This window comes from Hippocampus bargibanti, linkage group LG16 (genome assembly GCF_051943395.1).
Source record: "Hippocampus bargibanti isolate YZ-2025 linkage group LG16, ASM5194339v1, whole genome shotgun sequence".
In the NCBI taxonomy this organism is placed as follows: domain Eukaryota; kingdom Metazoa; phylum Chordata; class Actinopteri; order Syngnathiformes; family Syngnathidae; genus Hippocampus; species Hippocampus bargibanti.
Window position 1 is genome coordinate 15,501,575 of NC_142749.1, and position 16,061 is coordinate 15,517,635.

The 16,061-nt window shown below is 39.7% G+C and overlaps 1 protein-coding gene across 3 annotated transcripts in view; it reads right to left on the bottom strand.

Annotated features, from left to right (window-relative positions):
- The window catches only part of gria4b (glutamate receptor, ionotropic, AMPA 4b), an 88,532-nt gene extending 77,820 nt beyond the window's left edge, over window positions 1–10,712 (bottom strand). The window contains exons 1-3 of one of the 3 annotated variants that reach the window (XM_089017197.1): window positions 10,490–10,712; window positions 8,759–8,846; window positions 5,213–5,317 (exon numbers count right to left, since the gene is read on the bottom strand). The gene's annotated coding sequence lies outside the window, so the exon portion shown is untranslated. Of the gene's footprint in view, window positions 1–5,212; window positions 5,318–8,750; window positions 8,847–10,489 lie in introns of all 3 variants that reach the window. The other 2 variants (XM_089017199.1, XM_089017196.1) reach the window with 2 other exon arrangements.
- Between the last annotated feature and the right edge of the window lie 5,349 nt (window positions 10,713–16,061).

The window sequence follows — 16,061 nt, forward strand, 5'->3', positions numbered from 1 at the left end:
CCGAATAGTGCCGAAGGCCCTGGGAGACGTTCAGCCAAGCAACTCTTAGGACGAGCGTTCCTAGAGGGGAGGCAGACACTTTTCATCTGTTCCACCCGGATTTCGCGCTACAGGTAGCCCCCCGCCCCCCCCCGCCGCCGCTACCAAGGGGGGAGGTGATTGCCCCCAACGTCTTCTAAACAATCTACAGAATAAAAGTCAGCGTCTCCCGTAGGTGGTGACGGGCTCTCAGTTTGACCTCGGCAATGTTTGCGGGAGCTAATTAATGACACGAATATTCGCCTCGTGATTGATCGCTATGCAATTAGAACAAAGCGATCCCCGTAATCAAAGTCCCGACGCGCTTTAGCAGGCACGTCCTCTAACAGCGCACGGACAATGAAAATTGCGCGCTCATTTGCATTTTTTATTTTTAGGCACATTTTTTTAAGACGCTTAATTGCGAATAATTGGACAGACACTCTTCAAGGAAAGAAATCAAACTTCTGCTTTCAATACATTGATACCTCATCTTACGAACTTAATTGGTTCCCAGAAAGTGTGTGTAAGGCAAAAAGTGTGTCTTCCAAACATCAATTTCCCATAGGAAACTATTAAAATGAGAATAATCCGTTCCCAGGTCCCATAAAACATAATTTTCTACCAAATAAGCCTTAAAACCACACAAAATATGCATTATTTTATGTATGATAAATGTGCTATTGTATTGTAATTAAAGAAATAAACTGTACAGTATAATTATGTTGTTTCATTTACCTTTGTGATGGTCGTTGATGGCTCGATGGAATGGAGTGGGAGGGAGGGAGTTACTGTTTGGAAAAATACACATTCTTTTATGTATAATAAATGTGCTATTGTATTGTAATTAAAGAAATAAACTGTACTGTTAATAAAGTCATTTTATTTACCTTTGCGATGGTTGTTGATGGCTTGATGGAATGGAGTGGGAGGAGGTGGGAGGGAGGGAGTTACTGTTTGGAAGGAGAGTCACATTCCATAAGGACTGGAGGAAGGAGGGCTAGCCGATCTTTCAGGGGCTTACGCCCAAGGACGGACTTCTCTTCCTGTGTCATGAAAGTCCGGTTATTTACTTTTTTTCCGGCAAGATGATGTTAATCCCAAATATTTATATATTTTTTTTAGGTCATGTTGATACCCAGAGAACGATATCGGGCATTGAAATATGAGTCTTGTAATTGGCCCAAAAATGGCTGACTTCCTGTTTAACTCAGTCAGTGCCAGACGACGTGGAAAAATGTGTCCACTCCAGTGCCAGGGTTTTTGTCATTTTCACTCAAATTGCAGGAGCCACAGAATATTGAGTTTTAGGACTACACAAATATTCAATGCAGCGTAAGAAACCTTAGACTCACTTTTTTTCATCAGAAAAAAAAAAGTTTTAAAAGAATTAATTCCTAAGTTATATGGGTCTGGAGTTATCTGAGCTTGAAATGGGGGCGGCTGGACAAAATTCAATACAATACATACATATGATAGATTTACCGTATTTTCCGGTGTATAAGGTGCACTGGAGTATAGATTTTCCAAAAATAAAAGAAATATATTAAAGGTTACGAAATATAAGGCACATCACATTATAAGGCGCTACAGTAGAAGCTGGGGTTACGCATTACTTCTTCTACAGGGGGAAATGGAGTCGGCTAAAAGTAGTTGCGAGATAAATATTACTTCACATATAAGGCGCACCAGCGTATAAGGCGCAGCGTCATCTTTTGAAGAAAATGAAGGCTTTTGGGTGCGCCTTATACACAGAAAAAGACGGTATTTAGCACTTTGACAACACCTGAAGCTGTAACAAAGCGCTAACATAGACAAAAGGCTTTAAGTAAGAAGAATATTATCTTGATGGCGGTCGTATCACTCATCCACTCTCTCTTGAATGCTCCTGTAGCATCATCACCTTATGTGGAAGAGGAACAAACACACTTATCACCACCGCCCCCCCCCCCCCCTTCAGGATGGAGTGTGTGTGTGTGTGTGTGGCATCACATGAATAGCATTGCGCTCCCGTGTGTCGTTTGTGATGTCGCTCGTCGCCGCGGGCGGGATTACTCGGAGATGGAAGCGGCAAAGCATGCTGCCGTTTGCTGATAAATATGCTTTACTTCTTGTTGCCGCCAACCACCCGTCCCTGTTCCCACACCCTGCACCGTTCACCGTATTATATTGTCACACACGCACTTGGTTGCATGCAGGACCGCAATCCGCTCACGAGCCGCCCAGCGGATCCCATTAGACATCGTCAAGATGTTATCATGCCGATTTGTATTTGCAAATATTGTGTTGTTAGAGACTCGAGTTCCAATCAGCCAATTTACACGTCAGTGACATGTAATGACAAGTGCAAACAGTTCATATTTACCACCGGTATGAATCTAGGCTAACCGCTACCATCGCTAATAATCATTCGCATCCAAGGATCTGAATAGCTAAATCTAGCGGTGCTAACCGCTGTCATCGCTCACAACCATTCGCACACAGGGATCTGAATAGCTAAAGCTACCGAGGCTAACAGCTACATCGCTAAACATCATTTGCGTCCGGCGATCTGAACAGCTAAAGCTAAATAGCCTCACCACTACCTTCGATAACCACCATTGGCATCCATGGATCTCAATAGCGAAAGCTACTGAGGCTAACCGCTATCATCACTAACCACCATTCATGTCCAGGTATCTGAATAGCTAAATCTACTGAAGCTAACTGCTACCTTCGTTATCCACCGTTCACATCCATGTATCAGAATAGCTAAAGATAGAGAGGCTAACTGCTACCATCACGAACAACCATTTGCATTCAGGGATATGAATAGCTAAAGCTAGCAAGGCTAACCGCTACATCGCAATTTACCATTCGTGTGATTGGATATGAATTGCTGAAGCTAGCAAGGCTAAATGCTACAATCACTAACCACCATTATCATCGAGGGAGTTGAATAGCTAAAGCTTGTGAGCCTAACCGCTATCATCGCTAGGTCATTCCAATTTTTATCGCCTTCCCATCCATCTTGCGCTCAATCAAGAATACGTAATGCGTTGTCAGCCACTTATGCACGCCTCCGTCCTCGCGGGAGAGGTGAGAGTTAAGAAGAAGAAAAAGAAAAAAAAAGGTAACAAAAGTCAGCGGGGATCAGCGGTGAGTCATCAAGTCGACACGTTGACCATGAAAAAGAACAACGGTTGCTGATGACTTTTACAAATGCGGCAGTTTCTTGGTGAAATAAAGAATATATGCATAGTCATTACAGTGATACCACGGTTTACGAACCCCTTGGCTTACGAACTTTTCGGTTTACGAACGTTATATTTATGAAAATTTTACCTTAGAATACGAACTTTACCTTGGCATACAAACTTTTTCCGTACACGGAGCTGCTTCAATGAATGATGTGTCGTTCGCGAACGAGCACATTCTTCTAACAACAAAATGGCAGCCGACTGTTTTTGTCCCCGGCCCCAGTCTTCGGTTAAAGCCATGTGATTGGTCAAAAACGCAGCAGTGAAGGGGGGGCGTGGTTTAAACATGAAAGAGACAGGCAGACGAGAATGAGAGTTTCAACTTTGATAGCTCAAAGGCAGAGTGTAGACTGCAAGGTTAAAATATCCCATCAATCAGGCTCCACAAACAACCCGCACAAGCCATCTGTACACTTGATGCAAAAAGCTATCAACCCAGCTAAACAGAAGACAATTAATAATAACATTTAATTTATAAGCGCCTTTCAAAACTCTCAAGGACACTTTATTGATGAGGAACAAGGTAAAATTATCGCAGAGAAAGCACCTACAAGGGATCATTCCTCAAGATGGTGAAAGAAGAAGGTGACGTTCCTCATCAAGTGTTTAATGCTGTTGAAACCGGCCACTCCATTCCATCAAGCCATCAACGGCCATCACAACGGTAAATAAAATGACTTTATTATACAGTACAGATGATTTCTTTAACTATAATACCCTAGCACATTTATTATACATAAAATAAGGTATATTTTGTGTAGTTTTAAGGCTTAGAAAAGTAGAAAATTATGTTTCATGGGGACCTGGGAACGGATTATTCTCATTTTAATGGTTTCCTATGGGAAACTATTTTTTGGGATACACACATTTCGCCTTACACACTCTGGGAACCAATTAAGTTCGTTAGCCAAGGTATCACTGGACAAGAAAACGTCAATCAAAAGCACAGAGTAGCGATTTTTGTTTTTCTCACCCACCATCGTCATATACAGTATAGCGCTCACACTCGCCATACTACCCCCCTCACCCCTGTGACTCCCCCTTTGTGCTGAGAGCACAAATGGATGTCGTGATTAAAGGCACTGTCACGCGCCTGTCAAGAGACGGCGCTTCCTCTCCTCTCACCTTCGTCTAATTTCTCTCTTTTGGCACGAGCGCACGCCACTAGGAGCCGATTGAGGTCCGAAAGTCGGGGGCGGGGCGAGGTGTAGGGACGCAATTGGTAGACGAGTGATGCTATGACATCACTTGCGGTATGATGTAATGACAAAAAAATAATAATAATAATTCCTGCATGTCGGTTTAGTCTGACCGCACAGCTGAGCGAGCGTTCCTTCTGGCGAGCTCTCTAATTTTAGCGTACGTTCATTCCCATTAACTGATGCCCGTTAAACCATTTCACACGTTGCAACATGATTTTCCTCTTGCCACTTCCTGCAACGGCGTATTCAAATTACAATGGCTGACGGGCAACTGAAAAAATAAAAATAAAAAAAAAATAAAAAAAAAACAACCGTCAGGCTCTTTTTTCGCTCTTTAAAAACGGTTACTTGCTAACAAGATGATATTTCCGTCTTAATGCTAACACAGGATAACTTTGACTAGAAGTGGTAATTACAATTAACTACAGTAAAGTCTCGTTATATCGATATCGGATATATCGATAGTCCCGGTTATATCGATACTATTTCTATGTACGCACGGAGAAAATTACATGCAAACAGGGTCGGATATATCGATAGTCCCGGTTATATCGATATTTTTTCGGACTCCCTTGAATATCGATATAACGAGACTTTACTGTAATTCAGGTATTGGAAAGCGCGACAGGGAGCGCCATTCCCGAATCTGTTCAGGTTTTGTTATTTCTTACATGGGGATGCATATAAAGCGCTGGTCAGACCTCTGGCAATGTTTTTAAAACAAATGGATGTTAAAAAAAAAAAAAGGCAAACCTGATGGATCACGGGAGGTTGTCACTGCTCTACTTAAAATCCGGATGTTTTGAAGAGGAGGGGAAAATGGCAGATGTCGTCATGTGCTCTCACAACTTCAGCCACCTGGAAGACAGAAAAGGCACCTGATCCCTCGAGAGCCTTTGCCAAGACCTTGCAACCAAGGACGACTTTCATGTGCCAAACACCCCCCCCAACCGCCTCGCCTAACTTCCTCCAAAGCGAGCAAAACAAAAAAAAAATCCTGGAAAAGTTGCCCTTTTGACAGTACGAGGATTTCGCGCGACAGCCATAATTTTACAGTATTCTCCATCTTGTTTGGAAAACATAGACCCCCGTGAGCCAAACGGCCACTGTTCACAGCCAATTCGGTTTTTATAGTATTTTTACAAATGACCCGCTCTATTATTACGTGTTTCTCCAGTTTATGCTGTAAAATAGATTAAAAAGTGCTTTAAAAAAATGTTTTCTAAACTTATAACGGATTACATTTTTTGACATTGATTATAATGGAAAGTGCCGTTTTGGTCTTTGAACAAATCGCTTTTTGAAAAGGTTTCTGGAATGGATTTCGGTCGCAAACTGAGGTGTCACTGTTATTTGTTTTTTTTTGTTGTTTTTTTTTGGGGGGGAGAGGGGTTTTACAAATCTATTGCTGTGGATGGCGCTCATTTCTGCAGAAAAATCTCTTATTTTAGACCTTGTTTGTTTTTATATTATTTTACAAATGACCTGCTCTATTATTATGTGTTTCTCCAGTTTATGCTGTAAAATAGTTTAAAAAGTGTTTTAAAAAATTGTTTTCAAGACTTGGAACGGATTATATTTTTTGACATTGATTATAATGGAAAGTGCCGTTTCGGTCTTTAAGAAAAATCGGTTTTCAAACAGGTTTCTGGAACGGATTAAGGTCGAAAACCAAAGTATCACTGTTGTTTGTTAAATACTTGTGAGGACGTTTGAAAATGTGTGAGTAAATCTTGTACAACGGGCCACAAATTTCTCACCAAATCTGAAGATGATCTGATATTATGCAGAAACCTGCAAAAAATATATATATTATCTTTTTTGGGCGGGGGAGGGGTGTTACAAATCCATTGCTGTGGATGGCGATCGTTTCTGCAGAAAAATCTTGTTATTTTAGCCCTTGTTTGTTTTTTATTATTATTTTACCTATTTTTATTATTATTTTACCTATTTTACTTTACTTATTTTACAAGCGACCTGGTCGAGTATTATGTGTTTATCATAATAATAATACATTTAATTTCTAAGCGCCTTCCAAAAATCTCAAGGACACTTTACAGTCACTGTATTTGTGTGCGGGTGAGCAGCGGCAGCCATTTGCGCCAGCGTTCACTCGACCCGGAAGTAACATCCAGTTTATGCTGTAAAATAGTTAAAAAGTGCTTTAAAAAAATTGTTTTCTAGACTTGGAACGGATTATATTTTTTGACATTGATTATAATGGAAAGTGACGTTTTGGTCATTGAACAAATCGGTTTTGAAAAGGTTTCTGGCACGAATTATGGTCGGAAACAGTTTCAAAATTTGCTAGAATAAATATCTTGTGCAACGGGCCACAAATTTCTCACCAGATCTGATCATATGCAGGAATGTGCGAAAAATATATATTTTATCTTTTTTTTTTGTGTTACAAATCCATTGCTGCGGATGCCGATCGTTTCTGAAAGAAAAATCTGTTACTTTAGCGCTTGCCGGTTGCTCGCGGCGAGTTTATTCAGTCTCTTCAAACACAAATTGCCGAGAATGCAAAGTGTGTTTGCGTGTCCACGCGACATATGGCTTTGTTGAAAGGGAAGCCTTCCATGTTTTGAAATGGCCAGACGGAGAGATGCAAGCCTGAAAAAAACAAAGCCAACTCCTCCCGGGCGAGAAAAAAAAAATGTGGGTCACCCCCCCCCCCCCCCAGTACCGCAAAAAAAGGCTCCAAGAAACCACCGGTGACCCTCTTCCAGTTCCCTCTGACATTAGTTAAAAAATTCCAACCTCATTTTTAGTATGATTAGATAACAAGGCCGCCGCAAAGTCACTTAAAGGACAACCGACACCTCCGTACAAGTTGCGTCCATAATTTGTAAAATCACTTCAAATGACTTCTACTGAGCGTATTTTACAAAGATTCCACGGCATATAGCGATATTTTACCTTTTAAGACTCGCGCTGAATATTCAGGAAGTTTTGTTTTCGAGTTGACGACGATTCCTGATGTGACGTCACTAAAGGACCGCCCCTGACCGAGAAAGCGACACACAATGCATTTTGGGTACTTTGGTCTGAAAACTTTGTGTTGATCCATGTTGAGGGCGAAATTAGAAAGAAAACACATAACGCGATGGTGAGTCGTTGTGTGTTGCACCAAGACTACTATTTGATACTAGTTGATGCAAATTCCCAGCAGACAAATCAGCCCATTTCCAACAGAGCTTGAGTGCCATCTTGTGAATTTTCTGGGACGCTACATTGGAGTCCTGACGACTCGATTTGATACGGGAGGACTTCTTTAATCGATTGCAAACATTTATGCTTTCCTCTTCAGAACTGTTTGATAATAATAATAATACAGTAAAGTCTCGTTATATCGATATCGGATATATCGATAGTCCCGGTTATATCGATACTATTTCTATGCATGCACGGAGAAAATTACATGCAAGCAGGGTCGGATATATCGATAGTCCCGGTTATATCGATATTTTTTCGGACTCCCTTGAATATCGATATAACGAGACTTTACTATAATAATAATAATAATAATAATAATAATAATAATACATTTAATTTCTAAGCGCCTTTCAAAACTCTCAAGGACACTTTCCAGTCACGGGATAATAACTTTTTTTTTTGTGCGGGTAAGCAGCGGCAGCCATTCGCTCCAGCGTTCACTCTACCCGGAAGTAACACAGCAGTAACAACAGTAACAAGAAAGCATCTTCTCCGAATCTGAAGCCATTGTTTTAGTTCGTGACGTCCTGGTGTGACATCACGAACAAGGGGGCGGGACCTTCTGAAACTCGGCATTTCCGAGGTCATTTTGAAGTCGTTTTGGCACACTTTAACTCATTTTTATTGGTGTTTTGCATTTGACTAAAAATATCAGCCTGCGTGTTTTGGGTATTTTAGATGCTATAAAACGTTTTTCTGATGTCAGTTAGAAAACAAAAAAAAATGGTGTCAGTTGTCCTTTAAAAGTCAATCAATGTTTAAGAAAAGTCCAGAAGCTCCGCCCAGTAAAATGTCGCTTTCAATTGCTTTGAAACTATTTTGGCAGGCTCAATTGTCTCGGGGAAACCTTTGCCAGATCCCCCGTAACCCCCTCCGGAGTTTTGATCTTTTGGAAGTGTTGACTGAAAAAAAAAAATACATCAGCCATCCGACTAAACCTCATGCCGGGCTTATTTATCAGCTGTCCAACTTGGGCACCTTTTGTGTGTGTATTGATTAGCGGGCAGGAAAAGCATGAAAGCCAGCTAGAAAAAGGAATCTTTTTTTTTTGTGGCTAATTGTGTTCGTATACATACATACACTTCGGAGTGTGGCTGTGTTGTAGTCAATTGACATTCACACCAGCTGAGGACTGCGGCTTCTCCCGTCAACGCACTCCCGAGCCGACCTGCATACGGAAAAAAAAAAATACATTATGATTAGGAACGGCACTAACAAGGAAATGGCTCGAGGCTAAACGGGAAGATTAGTCGAGGGCGGGGTGGGAGTAGGGGGTTGCAGGGGGGGTTTTTTTTGTCACATGGGTCTGTGAACACGTTGTTTTACTCGCTCTGTGGTCTCCGCAGTAGTAGCGCAGAAAGATGTTTTAATCTTGTTTGCACATGGGATATAGCAAATTCCTAGACTTTGATGAAATAAACTTTTTATACACTTATTTAAAAGAAGTATCAAACCTATTATAACAACTAATACGGTTTCCCCATGTTGGTAATACAGTGATAGCTCGGTTTACGAACCCCTTGGCTGACGAACATTTCGGTTTACGAACGTTAAATTTATGAAAATTTTACCTTGGCATACAAACTATTTTTCGGGATACACACGGAGCTGCCACAATGAGTGATGTGTCCTTCGCGAACGAGCCCGCCTGTTCTCCTAAAAGAAAATGGCAGCCGGCTTGTTTTGGCCCTCTATTCCCCCGCCCCCAGTCGTCGGTCAAAGCCACGTGATTGGTCAAGAACGCAGCAGTGAGGGGAGGTGGTTCAAACATTAAAGAGACAGGCAGACGACAGAGAGAGAGTGACAAAATGGATAGAAAACTGTGAAATTTGGACTCGTTTCAACTTTGATAGTTCAAAGGCAGAGGGTAGACTGCAAGGTTAAAATTCCCAGGCTCCACAAATAACCCGCACTAGCCATCAGTTCAATGTGAAATGAAAAGACAAGGAAACCAGCTATTAATGATGTTTCTAGTGTGTATGCTTGCATCTGTTGCTGTTGCAATATCACAACTTCCAAGATGTACAACCCAGAGCTCCTTGAGACACTTGATGCAAAAAGCATCGATTCCATCAAGCCATCAACGACCATCACAAAGGTAAATAAAACAATTTGATTATACAGTGTAGTTTATTTATTTATTTATAATACCATAGCACATTTATTGTACATAAAATAAGGTACATTTTGTGTAGTTTTAAGGCTTAGAAAATTTGAAAGTAGAAAATGATGTTTTATGGGGACCTGGGAACGGATTATTCTCATTTTAACTGTTTCCTATGGGAAATAATTTTTTGGGATACACACTTTTCGCTTTACACACTCTGTCTGGGAACCAATTAAGTTCGTAAGCCAAGGTATCACTGCAATATAAAGGGTATGTACCTCCAATGGAGATCCTCCATGGAGATAATCAACTTTGTTTACATTCCTGTGACTAAGAAGATAGGGGAGTGACGTCACATTTTGTTGCAGTGCATTTTGGTAAGCTTGGATTTGTTTTATTTATTTTTTTGCTGTGGGTAAAAACAAAACTTATCTCCGTTGAGCCGTTTGCTGTGGGGAGGGTGAATTCTAATTAGAATCTAATGAGCTCAAAGCGCTGGAAACAAACTGTCAACAGCCTCACAAAGACGACCGCTAAATTCTCACGCTAACTGCCTCTCAAAGTCATCCAATTTCTCCCTCGTGTGGTGTGGCATTTGGGCCGACATAACGACCGGCTGGATTTATGAGGAAAAGTTGTGAATAATGTTGACCTATAAATCATTCAGAGGCCCATTCGCACACAGCTGGAAATTACAGGCTTACCTGCAGAACATAAATTATCCATCAGGTTTCAATCAGCAGCTGAAGCGCCATGAGTGCAGTGTCTGGCCAACAGGAAGGCTCCAATCCAAAAAGTACGATGGCAAAGAATACACACCATATCGTCAAATACATAAAATAATTGCATAACTGTTTTTTTCTTAAAACACATAAAACATTACTATAATATTATGCTCTTCTTTGTATTATTAAGAAAAAAAGGTTTACAGCAAGTGACTATAGCCTCCGTGTTGTGCTACGAACGCGATAGTATGACGTCAGTTCCGGTGTCGCACAAAAAGTTTATAATTACAATAAAACGATCAAAACTCGCCAGTTTACGCAAATCGTAGAGGTTACACGCGTACATGAGTTTCCAAGTGTCGTAGAATTCAGCCTGAAAAGTGTCTTTTGAGGATTTGTAAACAGACGCGCGATCGAGTCGCATGCCAGTGACGTCATGCGGCCAACCAACGCGGTCGAAAATGATCCAACTGTGAGAAATTTAATGAATAAAAATAAAAACGTGTTTTTAATATAGTACTAAAATAAATGAATAAAAATGAAAAATGTGTTTTCAATGTAATACTATCATTTAATTGATATTTATTTTTAATAATGGCCTTGATTTTGTCACTGCGTACAACCAAATTCATAACAATAGGCTCGTGACAGTGTTCTGTGTTCATAATCGCCCTCTTCGAGTTTTCTGGAGCAGAATCTAAAAATGTCTATTAAAACTGTACCTTATTATCTTTGTGAATGCATGTTCTTTTTTGTTTGTTTTTTTGTCAGAGGCTGCAAATGTTCCACGCCTAAATGATTTTTGTATCAAATGATGGGAACAGTGGCGTGGAAAATACAAAGTATTAGGCCGCGTTCCAAACTGCATTGTCACCTGAGTTGGCCCCGAGTTGAAAAAAATATATATTTAAATGACAGGGACCAGAGTGAGATGCATTTGGATTTAAGTTGGGGAAGAAAAAAAAAATCCTTGGACTGTACTGGCAGCATTATAATTAGTTTCGGGGGAGCCGTGTGTTTAAGGATGATAAGCGAGTGCCGGTTTGGGTGAAGAGGAGTCAGCAGTAGCTTGTTATCTGCGTAGAGCAGAGGGGCGGGGAGGGGGGGGGGGCACCCTAATAACTTTGAGAGACAGAGGTTGGGGGGGGGGGGTTGTGTTGATGCTGCCACTGGCAAAAAATGAAAAATAAATACATAAAAGCATTTTTTTTTTTGAAAATGACATATTTTTGCATCATTGCTAATGACTCCCAATGCAGAGTTCCTTAGCCTGTAAAGTTATCAAGCTCACGTCGCAGGACCAGACCTGCATGCTAGCACCTGTTAGCACGGTCAATACGCGCTCAATCATTATTCACGCTGTGTTGCAGCTGCAGAGAAGATGCAGCGCATGTAAGGATGCGCCTGTCAAGTGATCCCCGTCAGAGCCCCCTACCCTCCCTTCTTCGTCTGCCTCCCCATACCCGTATGATGTGAGGAGGGAGAACATGATTGGAAAAGCTGAAGTGGCTTCTGGGAAATTGCACGACATAATGATTTTCAACACAGCGGTACTGATATGGCTGATTGAGCGCAGCCTATTATTGTTATCGGGTGTAAATTGAAAGTAAAGTGCTTGTTTTGGTGCTACGGAAGGTAAACAAATGCGGCAACGAGAGGAGGGGGTTGTTATTTACCTGATCTAAAAAGTTGAACGCTGCAGTATTAATAATAATAATAATACTAAAAATAATACATTTTATTTATAAGTGCCTTTTAAAACTCTCATGGTCACTTTACAGTCACAGGATCAGTTTTTCTGTGGGTGAGCAGCGGCAGCCACACGCGCCAGCGTTCACTCAACCTGGAAGTAACTCAAATAGATAGAACGCTAGCTAACATAGCCAATTGCCAGCCAGTGAGATAGCTAGCCAATAGTGAGTGGAATTCTGGCTATTTCCAGAGAGCCGGTTCTTTTGGCTCGGCTCCCTTAAAAGATCCGGTTCTTTTGGCTCCCAAATGGCTCCTCAGTTTGTTTGTTGTTTTGTTGCTTAAATTAACTCCCAAAAAAATCATGTGAAATTATGTGAAAAACGAATTACCCATGTAAAAAATACACTATATCAAATATTTTTATTTATATGTGCACAGAGAGCATACAAAAACTAATTTGCTTTTCATATGAATCATGCTATCATACCAACTAGTAAAAAATATCATAATTGAATAATAATAACAGCATAATGTAATTCCATTTGTCCACCTGTCTACCATAACCTACCCCCCCCCCCCACTTCTCCTCACTGCTGCGTGTCTGTAATTCTCCCCTCCCTCCCCTTCAACAGATATCGACCAATCACGTGCAGCTTTAACCGAAGACTGGGGGCGGGTAATAGGATAAAAAAGTCAGCTCCCATTTCCGACTCCTTGTTAGGAACCGGCTCGCTTCGTTCACTGCAGAACCAGCTCGTTCGCGAATGACACATCACTACTAGCCAGATAGCTAGCTAATAACCAGCTATATAGCTAATATATAGCCAGACAGACAGCTAATATATAGCAAATAGCTAGCTAGGTAGCTAGTTAGATAGCCACATAGGTAGCTAGCCAACTAGATAGCCAGATCGCTAGCTGCCTAGATAAACAGAAATAATAATTTGAAACAGTTCACAAACATAGCTTTCACGGTCCACTTAAAATGATTTAACGGGCCAGATTTGGTCCACGGGCCTTTACTTTAGAACCTGCGCCATACAGAAAAATGAAAATCCATCATTTGAGGCGACAGAGCAGAGACAGGAAGCAGATAGAAGCGCACTAAGGTGATTTAAGCTGCAGTAAATGAGTCATCGGGAGTGCAGCCACGTTGTGCGCGCAGCAGTTCATTTAAGTCGGACGCCTTGTGTACATTGTGATCATCTATCATTGGCGGGAGCGCTTGTTTTTTTTTTTCCCCTCTCGCTGTGAATCTTTTAACCATTCATCTCAATTTTATCCGCTGTGTCTAATTTAAACACACTTAGTCCGTCTTGATGGTCCTTTGGTGTGAAAGGTGTCAGTGAAGGTTTGCGGTTAGCAATTTGGTTCAGGGTAGCTAACTCATAAACGACCTAGCTAACTAGCTAGCTAGCTAACTAACGATGTTGTTACTTTTGTTACTGGTACGTTAGCAAGCCGGTTAGGTGGAGGTTGAGTTAAAAAAGTAGTTTTTTTTGTAGCCCAGTCGTTAATGGTGGATCCTCGGTTTATGCTAACATTCAACATTTCAAAAATAAGGAACAATGTGGAATTAGCTACTTATGAGTAATAGTTACGAGATGGTTGTACAGTAGAGTAGTGAATTTAACAAGTCTTGGCAAGAATGAATGAATGAACGAAATAACTAACAGATAAATGAAGAAAGAAAGAAAGAAAGAAAGAAAGAAAGAAAGAAAGAAAGAAAGAAAGAAAATGAATACATCAATAGATACATTCATACATAAATAAATACATACACACACACACACACACACATTCACACATACATACATACATACATACATAATTTGCCTTTAATACATAAATGAATGAATAAATAAATAAATAAAATGAATACATAAATGAATAAATAAATAAATTAATACATCGATAGATACATACATACATAAATACATAAATACATGCATACACACACACACACACACACACACACACACACACATACATAATTATCCTTTAATACATAAATGAATGCATAAATAAATAAATAAATAAATAAATAAATAAATAAATAAATAAATAAATAAATAAATAAAATGAATACATAAATTAATAAATAAAATTAATACATCAATAGATACATACATACATAAATACATAAAGAAAGAAACATGCATACACACACACACATACATACATAATTATCCTTTAATACATAAATGAATGCATAAATAAATAAATAAATAGAATGAATACATAAATGAATAAATAAATAAATACATAAAATTAATACATCAATAGATACATGCATAAATACATAAATAAATACATACATACACACACACACACTCACACACACATACATAATTAGCCTTTAATACATAAATGAATACACAAATAAATAAATACATAAATAAATAAATGAATAAATAAATAAATACATGAATAAATAAATACATACATGAATACATAAATATGAATAAACATGAATAAATAAATACATACATGAAGACATAAATAGATACATAATACATAAATGAAAACATAAATTAATAAATAAATAAATAAATAAATAACTACATGAATACATAAGTCTTACAATGAAGAAGATGACCGACATGTTCAGGGTAGTCTATACAAGCAACGGACAATTGCCTTTTTGCTAGTTTGCAAGTGCGAATGTGCAGTCAAGGGGATTTAAAAATAAAGAAATAAAAATGACCTCATCTTTCTTGCACATGCATGTCATTGATGATCATCAGCAGTGGTCCCGAGTTGGCAGCTGATGTCATCGCTTGTGTCAGCCGTCAAGCCAGTCTGTCAGATTCATGCCTTCACGGCCTAATCAGGCAATTTTATACACTTGCGTTCATCCCTCGCCAGCTGAGCGAAAGGAAACTGGGAAAAAAAAGGGGGATGGTTTGTAATGTAATTGCAGTTTTGGCCACTAGGTGGCAGCACAATGTGATGTGAGTGAATGAGCGAGCGAATCAGTGCAAGTACAGTGATACCTCGGTTTACGAACCCCTTGGCTTACGAACTTTTCAGTTTACGAACGTTAAATTTAAAAAAAATAATAAAACATAATTTTCTACTTTTCTAAGCCTTAAAACTACACAAAACATACCTCATTTTATGTATATTACATGTGTTATGGTATTATAATTAAAGAAATAAACTGTACTGTATAATAAAGTGGTTTTATTTACCTTTGCGATGGCCGTTGATGGCTTGGTGGAATGGAGTGGGAGGAGGTGGGAGGGAGGGAGTTACTGTTTGGAAGGAGAGTCACATTCCATAAGGACTGGAGGAAGGAGGGCTAGCCTATCTTTCAGGGGCTTACGCCCAAGGACGGACTTCTCTTCCTGTGTCATGAAAGTCCGGTTATTTACTTTTTTTCCGGCAAGATGATGTTAATCCCAAATATTTATATATTTTTTTAGGTCATGTTGATACCCAGAGAACGATATCGGGCATTGGAATATGAGTCTTGTAATTGGCCCAAAAATGGCTGACTTCCTGTTTAACTCAGTCAGTGCCAGACGATGTGCAAAAATGTGTCCACTCCAGTGCCAGGGTTTTTGTCATTTTCACTCAAATTGCAGGAGCCACAGAATATTGAGTTTTAGGACTACACAAATATTCAATGCAGCGTAAGAAACCTTAGACTCACTTTTTTCATCAGAAAAAAAAGTTTTAAAGGAATTAATTCGGTTTCATCAGCATGAAACACTTGATGAGGAACGTAACCTTCTTCCTTTACCATCTTGAGGAATGATCCTCCCTTGTAGGCGCTTTCTCTGTGATAATTTTATCTAGTTCCTCATCAATTGCATTCTGTTCAGCTGAGGTGATAGCCTTTTTCATTAAGTGT